Consider the following 24,492-nt stretch of genomic DNA (forward strand, 5'->3'; position numbering starts at 1 on the left):
AATGATTTGACATCAGAGTGGCTAGCAGGTAATAGAATGAATGACAGACCTCAATAAAGATTGTCAAACTTTCTATATGTCACCTTGTTGTTATATTGAAAAGGGCCCATTCAGCAGTCTCTCCTGAACCCCTATCTACCTTGGACTCTGTCCACTAAACTGCTGATGCTACAAGGTTAAAACCACACAGGAAAGTTTAAACTATAAAAAAAATTTTAATTCAAGTATAAAACTTTTTAAAATTTAAACTTTTGAAAAATATAACTATTTACATATAACACATAACGCAGGGAAAGAGGGTGGGTGCCCCCCAAGAGCAGCTTGAGCTACCTCAGGTGAGGGGGGCAGAAGAGGTGCAGTTATTGAGAGGGTGTATGGCTGCTGGCACCATGCCCTCTTTCGGCTACCAGCCGCAAGAGGGCATGTTCCATCCTCTCAACACACCCTCTCAATACCTGCACTCTTCCAAGAGGGCAGAGTAGGGCTCTATCTCCCTGACCGTCCCCTCCTGAGGCTGGTCAGGCTGCTCCTGGGGGGGAACAGCAAGGAAAGGGGGTGGGATGGGAACAGGAAGGGCAGGAGAGTGAGGGGAAAGGCTATGGGTGGGGGAAGGGGAAGGTCCAACAGGGGATGGTGGTGGTGGTCCTGGAGGTAGTGGTGGGGCAGGCGGTGGGGCAGGCAGTCCAGGGGGCAGTGGTGGGGCAGGCGGTGGAGGTCCAGGGGGCAGTGGTGGGGCAGGCGGTGTGGGTGGTCCTGAGGGCTGCCAGGCCTCCTCCTCCTCCTCCTCTTCCCTCTCCTCTTCCTCCTCCTCCTCCGCAGAGGACCAGGGTGGGGCTCCCTCCATTAGTTGCGGTGCCTCCTGAGGGGGTGCCTGCGCTGCTGCTTGACAAGAGAGAAATAGGATACAGTCAGATATGTACACAACACTTTTGAACATGACATTCTTTACTACGTTATTTTCTTCAAATGCTAATAACAGGATGCAAAGCACCTACTCCACTGTAAACATCAAAATGTAGCGTAAGTAAGTGAGGCAAGTAGAACACCATAAAGCCATTGTGACATGATATCACAATAGCAGCTTTACTGCAGATTTTATGATTAAGAATGGTTTACAGCTACTCAAGCATTTTCATCTATTTATTCTGGTAGGCTGATCACAAAGAAACACACGCTGGACTCATTACTCACCGGCTTCAGCGCGCAATTCCTCCATCACCCCCTCAAGGAAGGCACGCTCCTGGCGCCTCAGCAGCCACCCCCTTTTCCTGAGATCCTCAACCTGGATAATATAGAGAGAGAAAGAACAGAGAGGGAGGGATATGATGAGTGCCATCTAGCACTGTGGCATAACATGTTTACTTAAGTATTGACCTCTATAAGCACATAAAATTGGAGTATGCTGCCCTCCAAGAGCCCCTATACGCTTTGCTGCCTGCCTCCACCCCCTTCTGCCACATGTTTTACATGAATGTATTCACGTACTCCAGCATTTTCCCCTTTCTGTGCTGGAGGCATCGCTATCTCTCTACTGTACCTGGGACAGTGGGGGGGGGGGGGGGGTTGAGGTGACATGGCCAGCATCACAAGGAGGAGTGTGGGATTGAACTCACAACCCCAGGGTGCTGAGGCTGTAGCCTATCAGCACTGCCCCACATTACAGCATGTCCTGGTGAGCTTACAATCATGCAGCAGGGGCAATAAAATAGTTTGGTCAGAAGGAGCAGCGTGGCTTGAAACCCCTGACGTCAGGGTACTGACGCTGTCACTTTAAACGTCATGCCACTATCTCCCTAGACCAGCAGATTGATACAGGAAAGTTGTAGGTATTTGAAATGACATAGCAGCACTTTAATATATTTGTTTTCCTTTGGCAAAGTTGATTTCAAGATGTTTCTATTACAAATGCGAAGCTCGTGACCCAAAAATTAGTTGTCTGCATGTTGTGAATGGAATAGATGCCTTCTAGGAGCTGAATTTGTCATTTGAAATCCTACTACTGCTCCTTTGGGATGTGCTTTAATTTCAGTATTCAATGTAAAAGATTTATTATGCACAATTGTAGTTTTTAAAAGGAATCAAGATTTACCCACAATAACATGACCAATTTGATTGAGACAGGTTTCCATCATCATTACATGATTATTTGTGAGGGCCTGACTTGGAATACTTACTTCCCTGGGACATGAGGCTCTTCTGTTATACCGCCGGGTCAGGCGTGTCCAGGAGTTCCTGAACTGCAGGTATGACCTGCGATGGCCTGCCACTCTAAAATAGTGGTGCTCATGGACCAAAAAGAGCCTGGCCAGCAGCCTGGAGTCTTCAGTGCTGAAGTTTGGCTGTCTCCTGGCAGCCATTTTAGGAGAAATAACTGCGTATGAAGAACGGGTGATTCTATGACGTCACAACGCAAAAAAACATGATGACGTTTTTGTGCCGCTTGGGCGTGCTTGCAGCGGCCGCTCCACGCTACATCAACACTGTTGATTACATCCTAAACCACGCCGATATCGCTGTTATACAAAAAAGTATAGCAGAACGCTTTGAAGCTTACCATGTAAACCTAATGAAACTTCACCTCCCCCAAACACAATGACAAGTTATAAATGAAATAAATGAAGATCGGGAAGTAGGAGGTTCACATATTTTAGCTTAGCTATGCATGTTTGGGTGGGTGGAAAAACAAAATAATATTATGTCTTTGGTAACCTTAGTCAGGACTTGAACCCCTGACCTTTGGAAGATACATGCAGTGCTTTTAAGCATTGAGCTATGTTGGGGATTTGGGAATGGGAGTCTCCAGAAATGGCTTTAGGTACAAGCTTTGACAAGGGGCAATTATTGCAAGTATCTACAGGTGTATTTGATCTGAGAACACCCAATGAACGTCCAAAACGATTTCAAAATTCTAACGGCTTCTATGACGTCAGACGCTACTTTATGGTTAGGGTTAGGGCTAGAGTTAAGTAGCTCAGTAGCTCCGTGAGTAAACGCGCTGTACTAATCATCCATAGGTTGTGAGTTCAACTCCTGGCTTGTCTTTTACTTGATTATAACATGAGGGGTTTATGCTGCAGGAGTGTGTTGTTGGGGTGTTGCAGGGGTGTCTAGGATGACAGAGAACAGTCACTTGCGTTTTCAACAACACATTTGAATTTCTTAAGACGGAACCTTAGTGAGCCGGGGGAGGGAGGTCACCGCAGCCTCGCGCCTCAGATGAAAAGGTTCATTTTTTAGGGACCGTGTAAGCTGATCTGGGACAGTCTTCAGCGACTCAAAGCCCTCCTCCCGGCTGGGCAAAAGGAGAAGGCTTTGGCGATGGTGGTTTTGGTGGTGAGGGCGGGAGGGGGGAGTCACCTGCCTGCTGCATCTGCACTCCTGCTGGCCACAGACCTAATGATCACAGAGTAGAGATCACAGAAGCACGCAGGTATGTGCGCATGCGCGGCTAGGGTTTTATTATATAGGATATATACCTATCGCATCTCATTTTCATCACAAACACATTAGCGAGACTATACACAATACATTACAAAGTTGAGCTTGGGTTTGATAAAATAAACAGCATAATTTTAACTCTGTATTATATTTATTGAACCATACTTAAGAATAAGGGTGTTGCATCCGTGACAGCGGTGCTTTACACCATTGAGCTACCAGTCTTTTGCCTCAACTGACTGTGATATGATAGCTAAGTAGAGTATACTTTAGCACATCAGTAAGGTATGCTATGACAGGGGAACCAGAGACACAGGTGTAGGTCAGTGAGTAAAAGCACTATATCGATCATCCGTAGGTTGTGAGTTCAACTCCCGGCTTGTCTTTTACTTGTGGCATATCTACCTTCCAGGTGCACCTTGATGATGTCACAATGAGGTCAGCATTGTGTTGCTGGCTACTTCCTCTTCCTGTGAACTAGAAGCCACATTCAGGTCTGATCTGTGTTTTGATTCTGTTTCTAAGTTGGGCCAGTGTAAGTTATGGGATTTACCTTTGTTGTGAAGAATGAGCTGATTGTAGCAATGTTTTAAGACCAGGAGAGTGTTCTTTCGAGCAAGATATCACTTCTAAACTATCCTCTCTGAAATAATGTCTCTGGGAAATCGAGAGAAAGCTTATTGGATGACTTAGGGTGCCTTTCCTGCCAGTCTTTGTGGAACTTAAACGAAGTTTATAAGAAGTCTATATGGTGTTCAAAGTCCTATCCTTTCCACTTCTAATAGGAGGTGAGTATGACATTCCTGTACAGCTTTCTGTGTAGCATACATCTACCGGTTCCCACCTTCCATACTGATAATGTAAGTTTAACACCCACTCGGTACGTTTCATCTTCTAGTTCTCCTTTGAAACATAACATATTTTTTTTCCTTGTATTAATGGTAAACTGTACAATTCTGATATCCTAGAGGAAAAAGATACAACACAGAAGTGTTCTCTGTCTGCCATTCCCTACCTCACTGATATTGCCAGATCAACTAATATATAGTTTACAAAATGGTATACTGTGTTTTGGTTATCCTTTTCATCATCTTATACTTACAATGCTGAATGACTGATAATAAAGAGTATAAAAAAAGTATAATCTAAAAAAAAACAAAACATCGTACCGAAGTCTATCACGGGTCCATTGGAGACGTCTTAATGACGTTTCAGAAACCTGCGTCTATCTTGCGCCAAGAGGTTGTAGGGACGTCTACCGCACGCCTAAGTACCGTTTGATTGACACTTGCGTTTGCCGGACGTCTAAAGCACGCCGAAGTTAGACGTACTAATAGAGAATTTACCCCCAAGTGTGAATTGAAATAAGGAGTAGTATGAACAGATTACACAATACTAAATATGGATATATATATTTATGTGTGTATATAGCAAGGTATAATATGAAGAAATATATGATATATTTTATAATAGGTATGTATAAGTAGATAGATTGATTATATATTATAGGTAGAAATAAGAAAGAGGATTGATTTGGTTTAAAAGGGCAGTAATGAGAACCAACTCAGAAAACACTAACTCTGTATTTTAACACCTTTACAAAGCACAAATATTGATTACGGTCTAATAATGTATTGTTTATGGTTTAATAATGTCTGTATTGAAACCATCCCAGGATACACAATCTCTGTATTGTAACACCATTATAGAAGCTCATATAAACCGCTCTGAATTGTCTCCCCCAGTCATTAGCAACGGTATAGAAGCTTTCGGTAAACAACAAACCATATCGATGTATAAGCTAAGATAGGAAGATGTTGCCCCAGCAGAGCTTGATAAGAACATAAGAACATAAGAAGTTGCCCCCGCTGAGTCAGACCAGAGGTCCATCTTGCTCAGCGGTCCACTCCCGCGGCGGCCCATCAGGCCTAGTGCCTGCACAGTGCCTGATTAATTTTGTAACTTACCTCTAATCCCATCCCTCTACTCTTATCTGTACCCCTCAATCCCTTTGTCTTCGAAGTACCTATCCAAAGCTTCTTTGAACCCCTGTAGCGTACTCCTGTTTATCACATCCTCTGGTAGCGCATTCCATGTATCCACCACCCTCTGTGTGACAAAGAACTTCCTGGCGTTTGTTCTAAACCTCTCCCCTTTCAATTTCTCTGAGTGCTCCCTTGTACTTATTGATCCCCTTAATTTGAAAAATCTGTCCCTGTCTATTTTTTCTATGCCCTTCATGATCTTGAAGGTTTCTATCATGTCTCCTCTAAGTCTCCGCTTTTCCAGGGAGAAAAGCCCTAGCTTTTTCAGTCTGTCAGTATATGAGAGGTCCTCCATGCCCTTTAATAGCTTAGTTGCTCTTCTCTGGACCCTCTCAAGTACCTCCATGTCCTTCTTGAGGTACGGCGACCAGAACTGAACACAGTACTCCAGGTGCGGGCGCACCATAGCACGATACAGTGGCAGGATGACTTCCTTTGTCCTGGTCGTGATACCCTTCTTAATGATACCCAACATTCTGTTTGCTTTCCTTGAGGCCGTGGCACACTGCACCGACGCCTTCAATGTTGTGTCTACCATCACTCCCAGGTCTCTTTCAAGGTCGCTCACCCCTAGCGCTGATCCCCCCATTTTGTAAGTGAACATCGGGGGGTTTTTCCCTATATGCATGACCTTGCATTTCCCTATGTTGAAACTCATTTGCCACTTTAAAGGCATGAAATGTCACCTCTGCTTGCTACTGATCATAGCGCTCTTTCCAGTACTGTCTCCAAAAAGGTTAATTGCTAGCTTTTCAAAGTACATAGTCTTTAACTTGTTGGTATTATTCGCCATCATTCGAGATAGGATTCCATGCTGTACCGCAGCGCTAGTGAGGCTTCAAGAGTTGCAATTTGAGCCTACGTGATTGGAGGCCGTCTTGTGCAGTATGCACTGTGGATTTTCATTTGGAACAAGGCTAAATGGGGCTTGCTTAGTCCCTGATCTCCTAAAGAAGCTCAGAGCAAAACGGGCCCCGTCGAGATCAGAGGTTCATTGATTAAAAGCTAAGCTCCTATTTTGATTAAATCTTAAAAAGTGGAATCAATTGGCTGCATACTTAAGTTTTGATTGGAGGAAGGTGGCGGACCGGTGACGGACAAGACAACCCATTGAACGGGACAGTATTTGCTGCCCTATTGTGAGTTGGGAAGGGGAGTTGGGAACATTTTTGGAAAATCTCCTGATATGTTTTTTAGCCAGCATATTTTTGTTTTTGTGGAAAGTATTTATACAGTTTATGTGAAATAAATTATAGGTATTTAAAGAGGCCATGTTCCTCCACGAAAGTTCACGAAAGGCCACCATGTGGTTATCGGCCCACAGTCGATCAAGTGTGCACAGTGAAGACTGCGCCCGTATTTTATATGCATCATCCATATGCCCAGGTGCAAATATCGCTATGGGCAAGAAAAAAGTGTCGCTCAGGGAAGGAGGTGGCCCGTACTTCCACCCAGGTGCATATGGGACTTCTCATAATGCTGCTCATTAATGACCTTCCGAAGAGCTGTGAAGACTTTTCTCTTCAACTAAAGGTCCAGCTGCGAACAATCCCCTCAACTCTCCCGCCAACCACTAGTTGCTGACCCTCTGGTCCAATCTACTATATTACCTCCCCAGGAATTTCCTATGAATGTCCCCACCCAAGGTGTTCTTAAGTTACTGTACTGTCCAGACTTGTCATTATGGTATTGTATTGTGTTGCCAAACGTACTGTCCAACGTAACATACTGTGAATGTTGGCTTGTAACCCGTTCTGAGCTCCCGGGAGGACTAGATAGAAATCAAATTAAATAAATAAATATATTGTAGCATGTCATGTCGTTGGAGTCATGGCAGAGCCCACAAAGGCATTTCTCCCATGCGCGCCTGTTCCATGCGGATCCCAGGTTCCTTATTCTATTCTACGCAAATAGCTTGTCCTGAAATGTACCTGTGTTGCATATTTGCATTGAGGTTTACACTACGAGAAGATGGGTTTCTGGCAAGTAGACAATCTATTCTTGTTTTGTTTGTTTGCTTTGCGGTCTGTTCTAAAACTGCCTCGTTATGGGATTAGTGACATCACTAATGCTTGATTACAGGCTTAGTGACATCATTCCAGCTCCATTACATGGTTCCGTGCACTTCTATAGAGGTACAGAAAATGACAGTGCTGTAATGATGGATGGGGTGCTCTAGAACTATTACACACATTAAGATATTAAGCAAGTGGCCGCAGCTGAGTGTCAGAAAGAATGCAACGCATGCACACCGTACTTATATGATCTAGCAGTGACTCATGCAGAGCATTACACTAAGGGAAAGGCTTAGCTACCCACAAATGTAGTGGGGCTTTTCTTACACCAAACCACAGTTTAAAGAATGCAGTTTAGGTAAGTAAAGTCATAGTAAGACACTTGTTAGTCATGACACACGGAGTCAGTGAGAGACCTCTAGGCTCAGTTCATTAACATTCTCTCATCTCCCCCCATCACATACAGTAATTGTTTATATAATATATATTTTTCCTATAGATTAAGGCTCATTAAATTTGTGCCTGCACAACATATAAGAGATATTTATCACTGTGAACTCATATCTGTCATCAAGAGGGGTTACATGTATTGAGAAGCGTGAGTGCCTGAAGGGGGCAATTTGATAAGTGGGTGCTCCATGTAAATACTCCAATGATGTACAATGGGAGTCTATTCTATAGGTTACATACAAACATAAGAATTGCCATACTAGGCCCATCAAGCCCGGTATCCTGTTTCCAGCAGTGGCCAACCCAGGTCCCAAGTACCTGGCAGAACCCCAAATAGTAGCAGCATTCCAGAGCTCATATTGTGATGTCATAATGGCTCATTCCACCAATGCCTAAGAGTCAACCTCATCTGTGATGTCACAATGGCTTGATTGTCCTATACTTGGCTCACAAAAGAGCAATGCGAGGAGTGTATGGTACAGTGGTTGGAGTTACAGCCTTGGCACCCTCTGGTTGTGGGTTCAAACTCTTGCTGCTCCTTGTGATCCTGGGCACACAATCCCCTCTTTCATCCAGATACATTAGATAGAGTGTGAGCCTGCCAGGACAGACAGGGAAAATACTTGAGGACCTGAATGTACACCACTTAGGTTATAAGTGGTATATAAATACTAAAAAAATAAATAAGAATTGCCATACTGGGACAGACCAAAAGTCCATTAAGCCCAGTATCCTGTGGCCAACCCAGATCTCAAGTAGTAAAACAGATTTTATGCTGCTTATCCTAGGAGTATCCCAAGCCATCTCAATAACGGCCTATGGACTTCTTGTTTAGGGAATTATTCAAGCCTTTTTAAACCCAGCTAAGCTAACTTATTTCACCACATTCTTTGACAATGAATTCCAGAGTTTAATTACACATTGTGTGAAGAATTATTTTCTCTGGTTTGTTTTAAATCTAATATTTAGTAGTTTCATTGCATGGCCTCCAGTCCTAGTATTTTTGGAAAGAGTGAACAAGTGATTCACCTCTACCCTTTCCACTCCACTCAGTTTTTTATAGACCTCTATAATATTACCCCTGAGTCGTATCTTCTCTGTTATAAAACACTAGGTTATATTATAAAATGCTAGTGCAACCTAGTATTGGAATGCCATGCATTGACTTACCTGCAATTAAACCAGCCATAGACTTGCTCATGTACAGCAGTGGTTCTCAACCTGATGGATGATCCTCGCATCTATGGCCCACTGCAACTGTGACCCTCACGGTTTGGCATCTCTCCTTTCCTTCCCTTCCCCTATAGTCTGGCATCTCTATCCTTCCCCTCCCTCCAAGTGATGTGGTGGCTCTTTTGCACTTCTTTGCTCCCTGCAGGATTTGGCATAACCCCCTTCCCCAAAGGATCTGGTACTTTTTTCTTCCTGCTTTCTGCATCGCTGCCTTCCACTAAGGTAAATCCTGCCTTTGGTGCTCTCAGAGACTTTCACTCTCTACTCTCTGCCCCCCCCCCCCCGTTCCTTCCCCATCCCCCATTAGCATGCATGCACGTCCTTTTCCTCTTTAACATTCACGGCATGAGCAGCAACCCCAATCTGCTACTCGCACCAGCGCTGGCTCTTCCTCTGACCACTTCCTGGATCCGTGCTCAGGAAGTGATGTCAGAGGACGAGTTGCCGCTGGTGCGAGCAGCTGGTTGGGGTTGATGCTCGCGCCGGGAACATTAAAGAGGTATGGGGGGAAGGGAAGGGGCATGCGCAGGGAAGGAACGGACGGGGGTGGGGGCGGAGAAGAGGGTGGGGAGGGGCAAAACCACCCTGGGCGCCTCTCGCTACGCCACTGATAGGTAAGCGATCAGTTATTCGTGTAAGTACTAGTCTTCTACACATTTATGTGCCCATGGGACTCATAAATGTGGGCACCTTTATATCAGTGGTTCCCAACCCTGTCCTGGAGGACCCCCAGGCCAACCGGGTTTTCAGGTTAGCCCTAATGAATCTGCATGGAGCAGATTTGCATGCCTGTCACTTCCATTATATGCAAATCTCTCATGCATTATATGCAAATCTCTCTCATGCATTTATTTCAGATTTGTATGTAACTCAGAACTTGTAGATTTTAAGATTCTTGTTTCTTACCTCTGCTCCCGGTTGCCAAAAAGGCCAGCTGTCCCTACCAGTCTTCCCACTAAGGTACAGCATGCACAACCATACACTTCTTAATGTGGTTATGCATCATTCCTGAATCTGCTACACGAGAAGTATAAGAGTCTATGCCACTGGAAATATTGCTCAGTGAAATCAAATGAAGCCGCAACCAGTCGGCACTTTGTCCGGATTTTGAAAAGCTTCCAGCTTGGGACCGCATCGGGAGGGGGGGGGTGCATCTGCACATGCGCGAATACAATGTGGTGATGTCACGTCACACCTATGCATGCATAGATGCCCTCCCGACGTGGCTCAGAGCACGAGAACAGGATGAGGGGGGGGGGGGGCTGGTGATGAGGCTGGGGCAGAACGGGGCATGACCTGGGCAGAACGGACCAAGGCTGGGTGGGACTAGGTGTGTCCAGGGGCAGGGCCATGGGTCTGTATTTTACAATAGTAAAATCTGGTAACCCTAGGAAGGGGTGGTGATTCCACTAGACCATCAGGGCCAGTGGTATCTAGAGAGTTGGGTCTAGCCTAATTGGGGGGTAGAGGGGGAGTCTGGTTGGGTTGGGTTGGGATTCTACTAGACTACCAGAGTCAGTGATAATTAGGAGGTTGGGCCAGGCCTGGGTAGGTCTTCTCAGGCTCAGGGAAGGGGCCAGCGTGCTGTGGCATGCTTTTTTTGTTTTTAACTTTCCTGTCAGTGCCTGAACAAATCAACGCTCAGGCACTGACAGGAAAGTTAGTTCAGAGTAGTGAGCAGCAAATTACTGCCCATGATTTTAATGTGTCCCAAAGAGAAGAAAGAAAACAAAAACTCGCCTCGAGGAAAAGTAAAACTAAGCACCAGAGAGAGGCAAGTGAGATGCAAATGTTACCAAAATAGTTGCATTTATTGTATTGAAGTCCATAAATAGAGATACATCATAAAAATAATAGCACAATTGGAGAACGTCTAGGATCCCAGTTTCGGCTAAGCCTTCCTCAGGGGACTAGTGAGTAGCTTGAGCAGGACTTGATGTCCAACTGGTCCAATCTGGTTGCACAAAGTATTAAAAGCGCTAAAGCCGTGTCAGTGTTAAAACAACATGAATTTGCATGCTCATTACTCTGAACGTGCTATGCTGATTTTTCAGTCCTGGATTTGTTTCTTCTTTCCTATTTAACATGTTTATTAATTTTATAAAAACAAAATAAACCAGGAAAGGGTCGGGGGGGGGGGGGCTATTTCTGTCCTAATTTACTTTTGAGTATGTCCACCTGGGGTGGGAGGAGGGTGGGAAGATATTTTTAATCTGAACAGGGTAAGGTTATTGGGATAGTCTATGTTTTTGTGTTTTATTGAATAATCATTGGGTGTGGGGGGGGGGGGAAGAAAATGGTTGGTTAGGCATATTTGTAAGCTGAATGTGCTTTTATTAACTTATTATATGATATATACTTGTGTATTGCACTGTTGAAGTTTAGAAAATCAATAAAGAATTAAAAAAATTTTTTTTTTATAAAACACATCTTACAGTAAGGGCTCCTTTTGCGAAGCCGCGGTTGCGGCTTTAATGCAAGTGACTTTTAATCACACGCTAACCCCCGTGCTAGCCGAAAAACTACTGCCTGCTCAAGAGGAGGCGGTAGCGGCTAGCGCGGCCGGCAGTTTAGCGTGCGCTATTACCCACGTTAAACTGCTACCGCTTCGTAAAAGGAGCCCTAAGTGTAACAGATTATTCATCAATAACATTCTTGAAAAACACTTATGCACTATACATGAATACAAAATAAACAATCCCCTCCCCCCTCTCTGGATTTGTGCGTAGAATATGAAATCTTTAATATGGCAGGTACACGGTATTATTAAAGTTGTTTAACATAAGAATCGAATGGACCCCAGATTCCTATAAATCTTTGTGATTCATTTATTTTTTTTCTGTAATCATTTTCTCATATCTGTAATACAGACCTGGGGTCTCCCACCAAAACGGCATAGTCAACCTGTCCCATTGTTTCCAGTGCCTAGTAATCATTTGCAAAGCCACACCTGTCATAACGAGAAGAAGTTTATCTTTGGAACTATTTAGCGGGTTATTTTGCATAACTGAGGTACCAAACGTTATAATTCCATATGACAATGGAATTGGAACTTCAAAAATCGAAATTATTTTATTCCATGTGGACCTCCAGAATCCGAATATTAAAGTACAGTGAAATACAAGATGATCTAACGTTCCAATTTCTAACTGGCAGTGCCAGCACCTATTAGAACGTGCAGTGAGAGATTAGAGTGAGAGATTAGAGAAACTGGGCCTCTTCTCCCTTGAAAAGAGGAGACAGAGAGGAGACATGATCGAAACATTCAAAATACTGAAGGGAATAGACTTAGTACATAAGAACATAAGAACATAAGAAGTTGCCTCCGCTGAGGCAGACCAGAGGTCCATCTCGCCCAGCGGTCCGCTCCCGCGGTGGCCCATCAGGCCCATTGCCTGAGCAGTGGTCCCAGACTATCCCTATAACCTACCTCTACTCCTATCTGTACCCCTCAATTCCTTTATCCTCTAGGAACCTATCCAAACCTTCTTTGAAGCCTTGTAACGTGCTCCGGCCTATCACAGCCTCCAGAAGCGCGTTCCATGTATCCACTACCCTCTGGGTGAAAAAGAACATTCTGGCATTTGTTCTAAACCTGTCCCCTTTTAATTTCTCCGAGTGCCCCCTTGTACTAGTAGATAAAGGCAGACTGTTCATCTTCTCCAAGGTAGGGAGAACGAGAGGGCACTCTCTAAAGTTGAAAGGGGATAGATTCCTTACAAACGTAAGGAAGTTCTTCTTCACCCAGAGAATGGTGGAGAGCTGGAACGCTCTTCTGGAGTCTGTTGTAGGGGAAAATACCCTCCAGGGTTTCAAGACTAAACTGGACAAGTTCCTGCTAAACTGGGATGTACACAGGTGAGGCTGGACTCATTTTAGAGCACTGGTCTTTGACCTGGGGGCCGCCGCGTGAGCGGACTGCTAGGCAAGATGGACCACTGGTCTGACCCAGCAGTGGCAATTCTTATGTTCTTATGTAGAGTCTGTTTTTTGTAATCACACTGGAGTCCAAAATACTCTATACATTAAATAGTATAAAGTCTGTCTCATTGAAGCTGAGGCTGTACATTAGAGAATGACATGGGGAAAAATTCTGTCCCCGTCACCGTCCCGTCCCCGGACCTCCATCCTCTGCACTGCCCCGTCCCCGCTGGTCCTTTCACTGCCCCGTCCCTGTCTCTGCTATCCCCTTCACCACCCCGTCACCGTCCCTGCTGTCTCTTTCACCGCCCCGTCACCATCACCGTCTTCAGCGTCTTCTCCTCTCCATCCCCCGAACCCTAGCACCCTTCACGCGGTCCAGCAGCTCCCTCCCGCCAGCCAGCCATGCATTTCCCTCCCTCCCTCCTTTTCTCTTACCTTTTCTTCTTGAAAATGGCGATTTCTATAAGGCTACGAGCTGTATTACAGCCAGAGCCTTGAAGTCGCGTCGGGTTGCCTGCTAGAAAAGTCTCCTCCGATGCAACCGGAAACAGGAAGTTGCGTCAGAGGAGACTTTTTCCCAGCAGGCAACGCGACGCGACTTCAAGGCTCCGGCTGTAATACAGCTCGTAGCCTTATAGAAATCGCCAGTTTCAAGAAGAAAAGGTAAGGGAAAAGGAGGGAGGGAGATGCATGGACGGCCGGCGGGAGAGAGTGGGCTGCCGGATTGAACCCTCGTTCACCGCGCGTTCACTACTTGTTCACCGCCCCGTGCTACCATTCACCGCTCCACGGGGCGGTGAATGGCCTTGTCCCCGAACTCACGGTGACCTTTTTTTTTGGTCACCGTTTTGGCAGGTTACTCGCGGCTAGCCGCGGGTAACAACCACCGTGTCATTCTCTACTGTACATCTCACTCTGTGATTCCAGAGTTTCTTCTACCGTGAATCTTTTGAGCATGGGTCCACTGGCAAGAGAGACAATGGTAGAAGTCACCAGATTTCTACCACTCACCCAGTTGGCTGTGACCATCTTTAATAAAATGCTCAGTCACTGCTGCTATTAGACTTCTGTAGCAGGACACTAAAATATGCCTTCCTTGAAGTAACAGGAACAACATTCCCCCAGTAGAAGGCGCTCTTCAGACTTGGAGAGAAGAATAAAAGCAAGTGCATGGAGGTATTGCATGCCTTTCTCCCCTTGAACGGTCCAAAGATGTAAAACATATAGGAGTCCGGACAGCTTTTCAAAACCTGGCACTTTGTCTCTGCTCATGCGTGGATGCAACACGGTGATGTCACGCACATGTGCGCGGTGTCATCATATTACACCAGCGCATGCGCAGATGCCTTCTCGACAAGGACTGGGTTGAGGGGGTGGGGCAGGGGGCGGGGCTGGGGGGCGGAACGAGGCGTGACTTGGCCAGAATGGGGCATGACTCAGGCAGAATGGGGTAGGCCTGGGGGGGGCGGGGCCATGGGTCCAGATTTTCGTTCCTGAAAATCTGGTAACCCTATTCCTGGGTCCCAATAAGAAGCCACCAGAGGGCAAGGAGGAGAAGGAAAGGAGGAGAAGGAAAGGAGGAGAAGGAAAGGAGGAGAAGGAAAGGAGGGGAAGAAAGAGGATCATTTCCCAACAGAAGTTTACATAGAAACATAGAAAATGACGGTAGAAAAGGGCCACGGCCCATCTAGTCTGCCCACACTAATGGCCCACCCCCTAACTACCTCCATGAAGAGATCCTACATGCCAATCCCATCATAAGAACATAAGAACATAAGAACTGCCATCTCCGGATCAGACCCATGGTCCATCGAGTCCGGCGATCCGCACACGCGGAGGCCCAGTCAGGTATACACCTGATGTAGTTTTAGTCACCCATATCCCTCTATGCCTCTCGTAAGGAGATGTGCATCTAATTTGCCTTTGAATCCTAGCACAGTGGATTCCTTAATAACCTCCTTTGGGAGAGCATTCCAGGCGTCTACCACTCGCTGTGTAAAGCAGAACTTCCTGGCATTTGTCCTGGACTTGTCCCCCCTTAGCTTCAAACCATGTCCTCTTGTCCGTGTCGCGTTGGACAATGTAAATAATTTATTTTCCTGCTCTATTTTATCGATGCCTTTCAGCATTTTGAACATCTCGATCATGTCCCCTCGCAGCCTCCTCTTCTCAAGGGAGAACAGTCCCAGTTTCTTGAGTCGTTCCTCATATTCCAAATTCTCCATACCTCTTATTAACTTCGTTGCTCATTTCTGCACCCTCTCCAACAGTTTTATATCCTTCTTTAGGTTGGGAGACCAATGTTGGACACAGTATTCCAAGTGTGACCATTGCTCTATAAAGCGGCATTATGACTTTCTCCGATCTACTCGTGATTCCTTTCTTTATCATGCCTAACATTCTGTTTGCTTTCTTTGCCGCTGCCGCGCATTGTGCCGACGGCTTCAGGGTCCTATCTATCAGTACACCCAGGTCCTTTTCTTGTTCGCTCTTACCCAGAGTTGCGCCTTAAAATCTTTTCTTAAAATCTGGCACGCTGCTGGCCTCAATTACCTGTTGTGGAAGATTATTCCAGCGATCAACCAACCCTTTCAGTGAAGAAATATTTTCTGGTTTCGCCATGAAATTTCCCACCCCTGATTTTCAACGGATGCCCTCTTGTTGCCATGGGTCCTTTAAGGAAAAAGAGATCCTCTTCCACCTCGATACGGCCTGTGACATATTTGAACGTCTCGATCATGTCTCCCCTCTCTCTCTGCGTTCCTCGAGTGAGTACAGCTGCAACTTACCCAGTCGTTCCTCATACGGGAGATCCTTGAGACCTGAGGCCATCCTGGTGGTCATTCGCTGAACTGACTCAACTCTCCGCACATCTTTTTGAAAATGCGGCCTCCAGAATTCCAGATGGGGGTCTCACCATGGATCTGTACAATGGCATTATAACCTCGGGCTTACGGCTGACGAAACTTCTACGGATACAGCCCATGATTTGTTTAAGCCACAATCTAACTTAACACCTCCGAGGCACAGTATTACTCAAATTTTTCAGTACTAATGTGTCCCCAAATGAAATATTAATATATTTTTTCAAAAATATAATCAAATGTGACAAAATATTCAAGTGAAAGAAAAGTAAACCAAAAAGCACTTAGCTCACATAAAGCATGTGACGGGACCCGTTTCGCCCTGCACCGCAGGCTTTTTCAAGGAATTTACTGGGTCTACCTTCTTAAAGCATAATAGTACTGGAGCTGACAGCTGGAGGCATGTTGCTAACTTCCATATTTCAGTAAAAATGCAAGGAGGAGGGGAGTGTCTCAGGGCACTGTATTTCTTTGGCTGGTGGGGCTTTGGCATCCCTGTCTGCAAAAGTATGTGTAATACATATGGGGGGGGGGGAGGGGAGAGAGGAAGGAGGGATGCGTTGTCCCTCTGGGTGCCTCCAGGTTTGAGGACTGGCTACACCCCTGGTTCTTATAGAATACTAACATTGGAAACTGTAGAAAAATGGATGACGAACCACAAGTTAAAACTGAATGCGGAGAAAACCAAATTCCTACTACTAGAGAAGGAACAAAAACCATCCCTAACAGAACTAGATGTAAACACAATCAAATATCCAATACAGAATACTCTCAAAATTCTGGGAACACACCTAGACAGAGGCTGCATAATGCAAACACAAATACACAAAACCATAAAAAAAGCATTCTTCACCATGCGAAACCTAAGAAAAATAAGAAAATTCTTTTCCAAAGAACACTTCAAGATCATTGTACAATCCCTCATACTCAGCTCCTTAGATTACTGCAACAGCCTCTACCTACCTTGCCCAAATACTATGATAAAACAACTACAGACCGTTCAGAACACAGCTATCAGACTCATCTACTCGCTCAGCAAATTCGACCACTTCACACCCGCCTATGTAGACTCTCACTGGCTTCCGATAAAAGCAAGAACTCAATTCAAACTCTACTGCTTACTTTTCAAAGTAACCCATGGTATGGCCCCCAATTACCTGAACAACCGTCTTTGCCGCTACCGACTACCCAGATCAAGAAGAACTCAGAATCTTTTCACCTTCCCCCCTCATAATGGTACCCGACGTAAGAAACTTTACGACAGCCTTCTAGCAACTCAGGCAGCGAAAATTGACCCCACCATCACCAAACTGATGATCAAAACAACAGACATCAAAGTGTTTCGGAAAGAAATCAAAACATTTCTTTTCAAAAAACACGTCCTTACTTAATATTCCCCTCCCCAATCACACATGCACTCTCCCCAGCAAATAACACACTAGTCATCCCCTTGAACCTCATTTACGAAAAATATCCAAACTCCTAAATAAGCATCTCCCTTAGGTATCCATTTAACCTTCTCCTAAATAAGCATCTCCCTTAGGTATCTACTTAACTGATTCCTTCAAAGTTAGGTATCTTTCTTCAGTTGTCTATATTGTTTTCCCCACTGAACCTTGTAACTACTTGAACCCTGTCAAGTTATTCTATCGATAAATCCAGATATCTTATACTTGTATTTCTATACCACAACATGTAATTTACTTAAATCGTTGTAATGTAATTCTCTCGGTAATGTCCTGATCTCTTTTAACTGTAATCCGCTTAGAACCGCAAGGCACAGGCGGAATAGAAATCACAAATGTAATGTAACGTAAGTCAGCTTCAATGCATCTACATGTAAGCTCTCCCAATTGTGCCTGGTCTATGGCCAGCATAAGTGGATACGCTCAAATACGATACTTATATAGGGCTCCTTTTACTAAGCTGTTAGTTTTTGGCGTGTAGCGTGTGCTATAAACGCTACCGCTGCTTAGTAAAAGGAGCCCATAGTGTTCTATGTTATGCATGTAAATGTGTAGAGCTACCCTGCCCCCTCCCCTGAGAATACCCCGTTGCATTTACACACTAAGCAATTTGAACACTTAAATCATAAAATAACTCAAGTGCTAGTATTCTATAAATTTAAGCACTGTTTAAGAATGAGGGAGGTAATGCCCACTTGAACGTGAATACCTAAGTGGAAGAATTGTCCTGCATGTATAACTTTTAGGTACATGAGAAATTTACATACAAAACTGTCTACATTTGAACAAGTAAAGGGGGAAAAACCCCTAGTGATCACTTGTGGTCTATTCTATGTCATTGCAACAAAAAGTAAATTGGGCAGACTACATAAATGTAATGTAATTTTGTAATGTAATTTTATTTCTTATATACTGCTAATCCGTTAGGTTCTAAGCGGTTTACAGAAAATATACATTAAGGATACAATAAAAATAAGATAAGTAAAGATAGGTACTTAGAAATTCCCTTACTGTCCCGAAGGCTCACAATCTAACTAAAGTACCAGAGGAACAATTAATGAATAAGAAAATATAATATATAAAAACAGAGAAAGAGATTGAGATGAGATATGAAAATTCCAACAAGTAATTCAATAAATCTATATATAAAATCGGAGGTATGTATGTATGTGTGTGTGTGTGTATGTGCCGCGATCACGCAAAAACGGCTTGACCGATTTGAACGAAACTTGGTATGCTGATCCCTCACTACCTGGGGTGATATGTTCTGGGGGTCTCGCAGCCCACCTGCACACGTGAGCGGAGCTACAAACAGAAAATCAGATTTCACCCATTCATGTCAATGGAAAAAATGTAAAAAGCTGCCAACGCAAAAACGGCTTGCCCGATTTGAACGAAACTTGGTATGCAGATCCCTCACTACCTGGGGTGATATGTTCTGGGGGTCTCGCTGCCCACCTGCACACGTGGGCAGAGCTACAAACTGAAAATCAGATTTCACCCATTCATGTCAATGGCAAAAATGTAAAAAGCTGCCAACGCAAAAACGGCTTGCCTGATTTGAACGAAACTTGGTATGCAGATCCCTCACTACCTGGGGTGATATGTTCTGGGGGTCTCGCGGCCCACCTGCACACGTGGGCGGAGCTACAACCTGAAAATCAGATTTCACCCATTCATGTCAATGGCAAAAATGTAAAAAGCTGCCAACGAAAAAACGGCTTGCCCGATTTGAACGAACCTTGGTATGCAGATCCCTCACTACCTGGGGTGATATGTTCTGGGGGTCTCGCGGCCCTCCTGCACACGTGGGTGGAGCTACAAACAGAAAATCAGATTTCACCCATTCATGTCAATGGCAAAAATGTTAAAATCTGCCAACGCAAAAACGGCTTGCCCGATTTGAACTAAACTTGGTATGCAGATCCCTCACTACCTGGGTTGATATGTTCTGGGGGTCTCGCGGCCCACCTGCACACATGGGCGGAGCTACAAACAGAAAATCTGATTTCACCCATTCATGTCAATGGAAAAATTGTAAAAAGCTGCCAACGCAAAAACGGCTTGCCCGATTTGAACGAAACTTGCAACACATCTTCCTTTTCAGTTTAAGAGCTTGCAAATTCCAGTGAGACTTGCATTCTCTATCACAATCAACAAATCACAGGGACAGACTATTACATACTGTGCAGTGGATTTAAGATCCCCCTGTTTTTCCCATGGTCAACTCTATGTTGCTTGCTCAAGGGTGGGTTCACCCAAGAATTTATATGTTCTTGCTCCTGGAGTTGAAGCTAAAAATGTTGTTTATAATCAAGTTTTGTGTTAGTTGTATTGTATTCATTTTGTCAAATATTTCACATTATAATTTGAATATTGTACTTTTTATAAAGCTGTAAAAAAATAATTTCATTCACCACTATAAAGTATCTTTATTTGAATCCATTTACAGTGTTATTGCTATAATTAAATACCCGTGCAACGCCGGGGCATCAGCTAGTAAATTAATAAGGATTGGGAAGAAAAAGTAAAAAATAAAATAATAAAATAGAGATGGAAAAAAAAATGAACAATATATAAAATAAAATAAAGTCAAATCAAACAATATGATCTGATGAAGATGATCATAAAGAATATATGCCAGTCTAAACAGACGGATCAGAGTCAGAGAAATAGCAAATTGCAGGATAGACAAATTGAATCTGATTCTGGGCAATGTTAAATACAGACTTGACATTTTGCAACGGAGGAAAGGCGATGCCAAATGCAGGCGAGATTGTAAGGATTAGGTGACCACAGGAACAGCCGGACAGCCGCCGCTAACAACTCGATGTAATCGCTGCCTTAAACGACCAACTACCATCATCTTCCGATCCAACGGCCGCCACCCAGGATCCCGGAGACCCTCCAACGAACAACACGACTCTCCAAGCAGGACAACTGTTCCACCACGCTGCCGCACATGCTGGGGATCCCTCCGATGTCGCCCTTTCCTCAACAGTACCGCCTCCAAGCCCACTCTGATGCGCCTTCTGTTTTTACATTTATGCTTCTGTGTCATGAAGAGCAGAGTGGGAACCATTTAAATGTTTATTTAGTTGGACATTGCTGCCACCCAGTGGAGCTTTGGTGGAAGAATGACTTCCATGGCACAATAGAATTTCTTATTTCTGGTCTGGCCTGCTATTATAAAGTGATATATTAAAGTGCCTGACTTTTAAACTACCTCACTAAGATTTATTAATTTTCCATAAACATCATTAATGTGTCCTTTAGGCTAAGTTAAATACATTTTAGGAGATACTAAAACGTCCGAAGTCTGCCTGTCTTTCGATTTTGTAGGTGTATTTTTTGACCGCTTTACAAGTGAAGGAGTACCTCGTAGATAGAGTAAGGGGCTGATAAGCAGGGAAGTTAGGGGGTCAAATTCCTTGTTGCTTCTTCTGATCTCGGAGAAGTAATTTAACCCTCTTGCCTCACATACAAAATTAGATTATAAGGCCACTGGTTCCCAAACTGTCCTGGGGGACCCCCAGCCAGTCAGGTTTCAAGATATCTCTAATGAATATGCATGAGAGAGATTTGCATATAATGGAAGTGACAGGTATGCAAATCTCTCTCATGCATATTCATTAGGGATATCTTGAAAACCTGACTGCCTAAGGGGTCCCCCAGGACAGGTTTGGGAACCACTGTTATAAGCCCTCTGGGGACAGGGAAAATACTAGATAAATGTACAAAGGAAGCTGGTGAAGATGCTGAAGAGGTATTTCTAGGGTTACCAGACAACTGGATTTACCGACAGGCCTTCTTTTTAGAGGATTGTACGGGCATCCGGACGGCCTTTCCAAACCCGACACTTTGTCCAGGTTTTGAAAAGCTTCCAGCTCGGGACCGCGTCAGGAGGGCCTCTGCGCATGCACAGATGCAAAGCAGTGACATCACACACATGCGCACATGTGTGATACCGTTGTGTCACATCTGCCCATGCGCAGATACCCTCCCGACGTGGCTCTGAGCATAAGAAAAGGTTTGGGGGCGGGGCTGGGGCAGAATGGGGCGGGTCATGGGCAGAACAGGGGAGGCCTGGGGGTAGGGACCATGAGTCCGGATTTTACGATAATGAGTTAAGAATATAAGAACATAAGAATAGTCTTCCTGGGTTAGACCGATGGTCCATCAAGCCCAGTAGCCCGTTCTCACAGTGGTCAATCCAGGTCACTAGTACTTGGCCAAAACCCAAAGAGTAGCAACATTCCAGAATCCCAAAGAGTAGCAACATTCCAGAATCCCAAAGAGTATCAACATTCCATGCTACCAATACAGGGCAAGCAGTGGCTTCCCCCATGTCTTTCTCAATAACCGACTATGGACTTTTCCTCCGGGAAATTGTCCAAATCTTTAAAACCAGCTACGCTATCCGCTCTTACCACATCCTCTGGCAATGCGTTCCAGAGCTTAACTATTCTCTGAGTGAAAAAAAATTTCCTCCTATTGGTTTTAAAAGTATTTCCCTGTAACTTCATTGAGTGTCCCCTAGTCTTTGTAATTTTTGACGGTGTGAAAAATCGGTTCACTTGTGTCTGTTCTACTCCACTCAGGATTTTGTAAACTTCAATCATATCTCTCCTCAGCCGTCTCTTTTCCAAGCTGAAGAGCCCTAACCATTTTAGTCTTTCCTCATACGAGAGGAGTTCCATCCCTTTACCATCTTGGTCACTCTTCTTTGAACCTTTTCTAGTGCCGCTATATCTTTCTTGAGATAAGGAGACCAGAATTGAATGCAATACTCCAGATGAAGTCGCACCATGGAGTGATACAAGGGCATTATAACATTCTTAGTCTTGTTAACCATCCCTTTTTTAATAATTCCCAGCTTTTTTGGCCACCGCTGCACATTGGGCGGAAGGTTTCATCATATTGTCTACAATGATACCCAGATCCTTTTCTTGGGCGCTAACCCCCAAGGTGGACTCTAGCATCTGGTAATTTTTTCTTCACAAAAGAGATAAACAATTTATGAGTAATAAGATTTGTGTTTTCCTGGATTTAGCAAAGGTAACCAAGAAAATAAGGCAATATTTCTCATGCATGAGGCTGCAGGCTGTTCAGCCGGGGGCTCAGGTTTGGTTGAATTTCTCAAATTTATTAAGTACAGTGTTCCCCCGCGAATTCGTGGTTCGTAAATTGCGGACTTGCTCATTCATGGTCTGCTCTGACTATCTCTTCCTCTAGTAAAGTTGGGCTACACCAATCAAGAGCTGCGTGTCAAAGCGCCCCTGACTTTACTACAGGAAGAGACGGCCAGAGCACACTGTGAGTGATTTTCTTCATCCGCCGGCGCTCCAGCTGCCCTCTCCTGCCTCCCCTGCCTTTTGACAGGCGAAAAACCGCATTAGTGGGTTTTCAAAATTTGTGGGGGATCCTGGAAATGAACCCCCGTGAATTTTGTGGGAGAACTGTATATGATGTAAGATACGTATATTTTTGTATCAAACTTGCTTTCTTGTTATCCAAGGAGAGAGTTCAAGTTACATCTTCATCTTCTCCCCTTCCTTCCTTGAAACCTAGGGAAAGGGTTGAGATGAATGCACTAGATAGGTACATTAGATCAGTGTTTCTCAACTCGGTCCTGGAGTACCCCCCTTGCCAGTCAGGTTTTCAAGATATTCACAATGAATATGCATGAAATAAATTTGCATATAATGGAGACAGTGCATGCAAATCAAGTTTATGCAACTTCATTGTGGATATCCTGAAAACCTGACTGGCAAGGGGGGTACTCCAGGACCGAGTTGAGAAACACTGCACTAGATAGATTGTGAGCCCAGGACAGACAGGGAAAAATGCATGAGTACCTGAATAATTTCATGCAAACCGTTCTGAGCTCCCCTGAGAGAATGGCACAGAAAATTGAATAAATAAATCTATTTTAGTATTTAGAAACATAGAAAGATGACGGCAGAAAAGGGCCATAGCCCATCAAGTCTTCCTACTCTATTAACCCTCCCCAAATTACCCCCCAAGGTGTCACTCACAGGTGGCATCACCTCTACACTGCCTTCGTAGAAATCCGACGTGAGTATCCCATTTTTTTCTTAAAATCTTGTATGCTGCTGGCCATGATCACTTTCTCCGGGAGTTCGTTCCAATGGTCTACCACTCTTTCTGTGAAGAAGCACTTCCTGGTATCCCCATGAAATTTCCCGCCCCTGATTCTTAGCGGATGTCCTCTTGTGGTCAAGGGACCCTTGAGAAAGAAAATGTTGTCTTCCACCTCTATGCGGCCAGTGATGTACTTAAATGTCTCAATCATGTCTCCCCTCTCCCTACACTCTTCGAGAGAGTATAGCCGCAATCTGTGCAGCCTGTCCTCGTATGAGAAATCCTTAAGCCCCAAGATCATCCTAGTGGCCATGCGCTGAACCGACTCAACTCTCAGTACGTCCTTACGGTAGTGTGGCCTCCAGAATTGCACACAGTAGTCCAGATGAGGTCTCACCATGGTTCTGTACAATGGCATTATGACTTCTAGCTTCTGGCTAACAAAGCTTCTACGGATACAACCCAGCATTTGTCTAGCTTTGGATGTAGCCTTTTCCACTTGGATGGCTGTTTTCATGTCTCTACTAATGATCACCACTTATAGTCTAAGTGGCTTACATTCAACTACTCAAGCAGTTTTCCCTATCTGTCCTGGTGGGCTTACACTCTATCTAATGTACCTGGGGCAATGGGGGATTAAGTGACTTGACCAGGGTCACAAGGTTCAGCATGGGATTTGAACCCACAACCCAACGGTGCTGAGGCTGTAGCTCTAATCACTGTGCCACACACAGTATAACATGTTATGATTGAAACTGTGTCTGGGTTTCTAATCCTCTATTTTCCCAGGTACAAAAGGGTTATTGTGGCCATTTGGCCTTCATCTGCCGTCATGTTTCTATGTTTCTATATGTAAACCGCTTCAAATTTGTAACCACAAAAAGGTGGTGTAAAAGTCCCATCCCCCCTTCTCTCCCTAATGGTGGTCTGCGTGGTGTTTTTCCTAGCACGG

This window comes from Geotrypetes seraphini, chromosome 2, assembly GCF_902459505.1.
Source record: "Geotrypetes seraphini chromosome 2, aGeoSer1.1, whole genome shotgun sequence".
In the NCBI taxonomy this organism is placed as follows: Eukaryota; Metazoa; Chordata; class Amphibia; order Gymnophiona; family Dermophiidae; genus Geotrypetes; species Geotrypetes seraphini.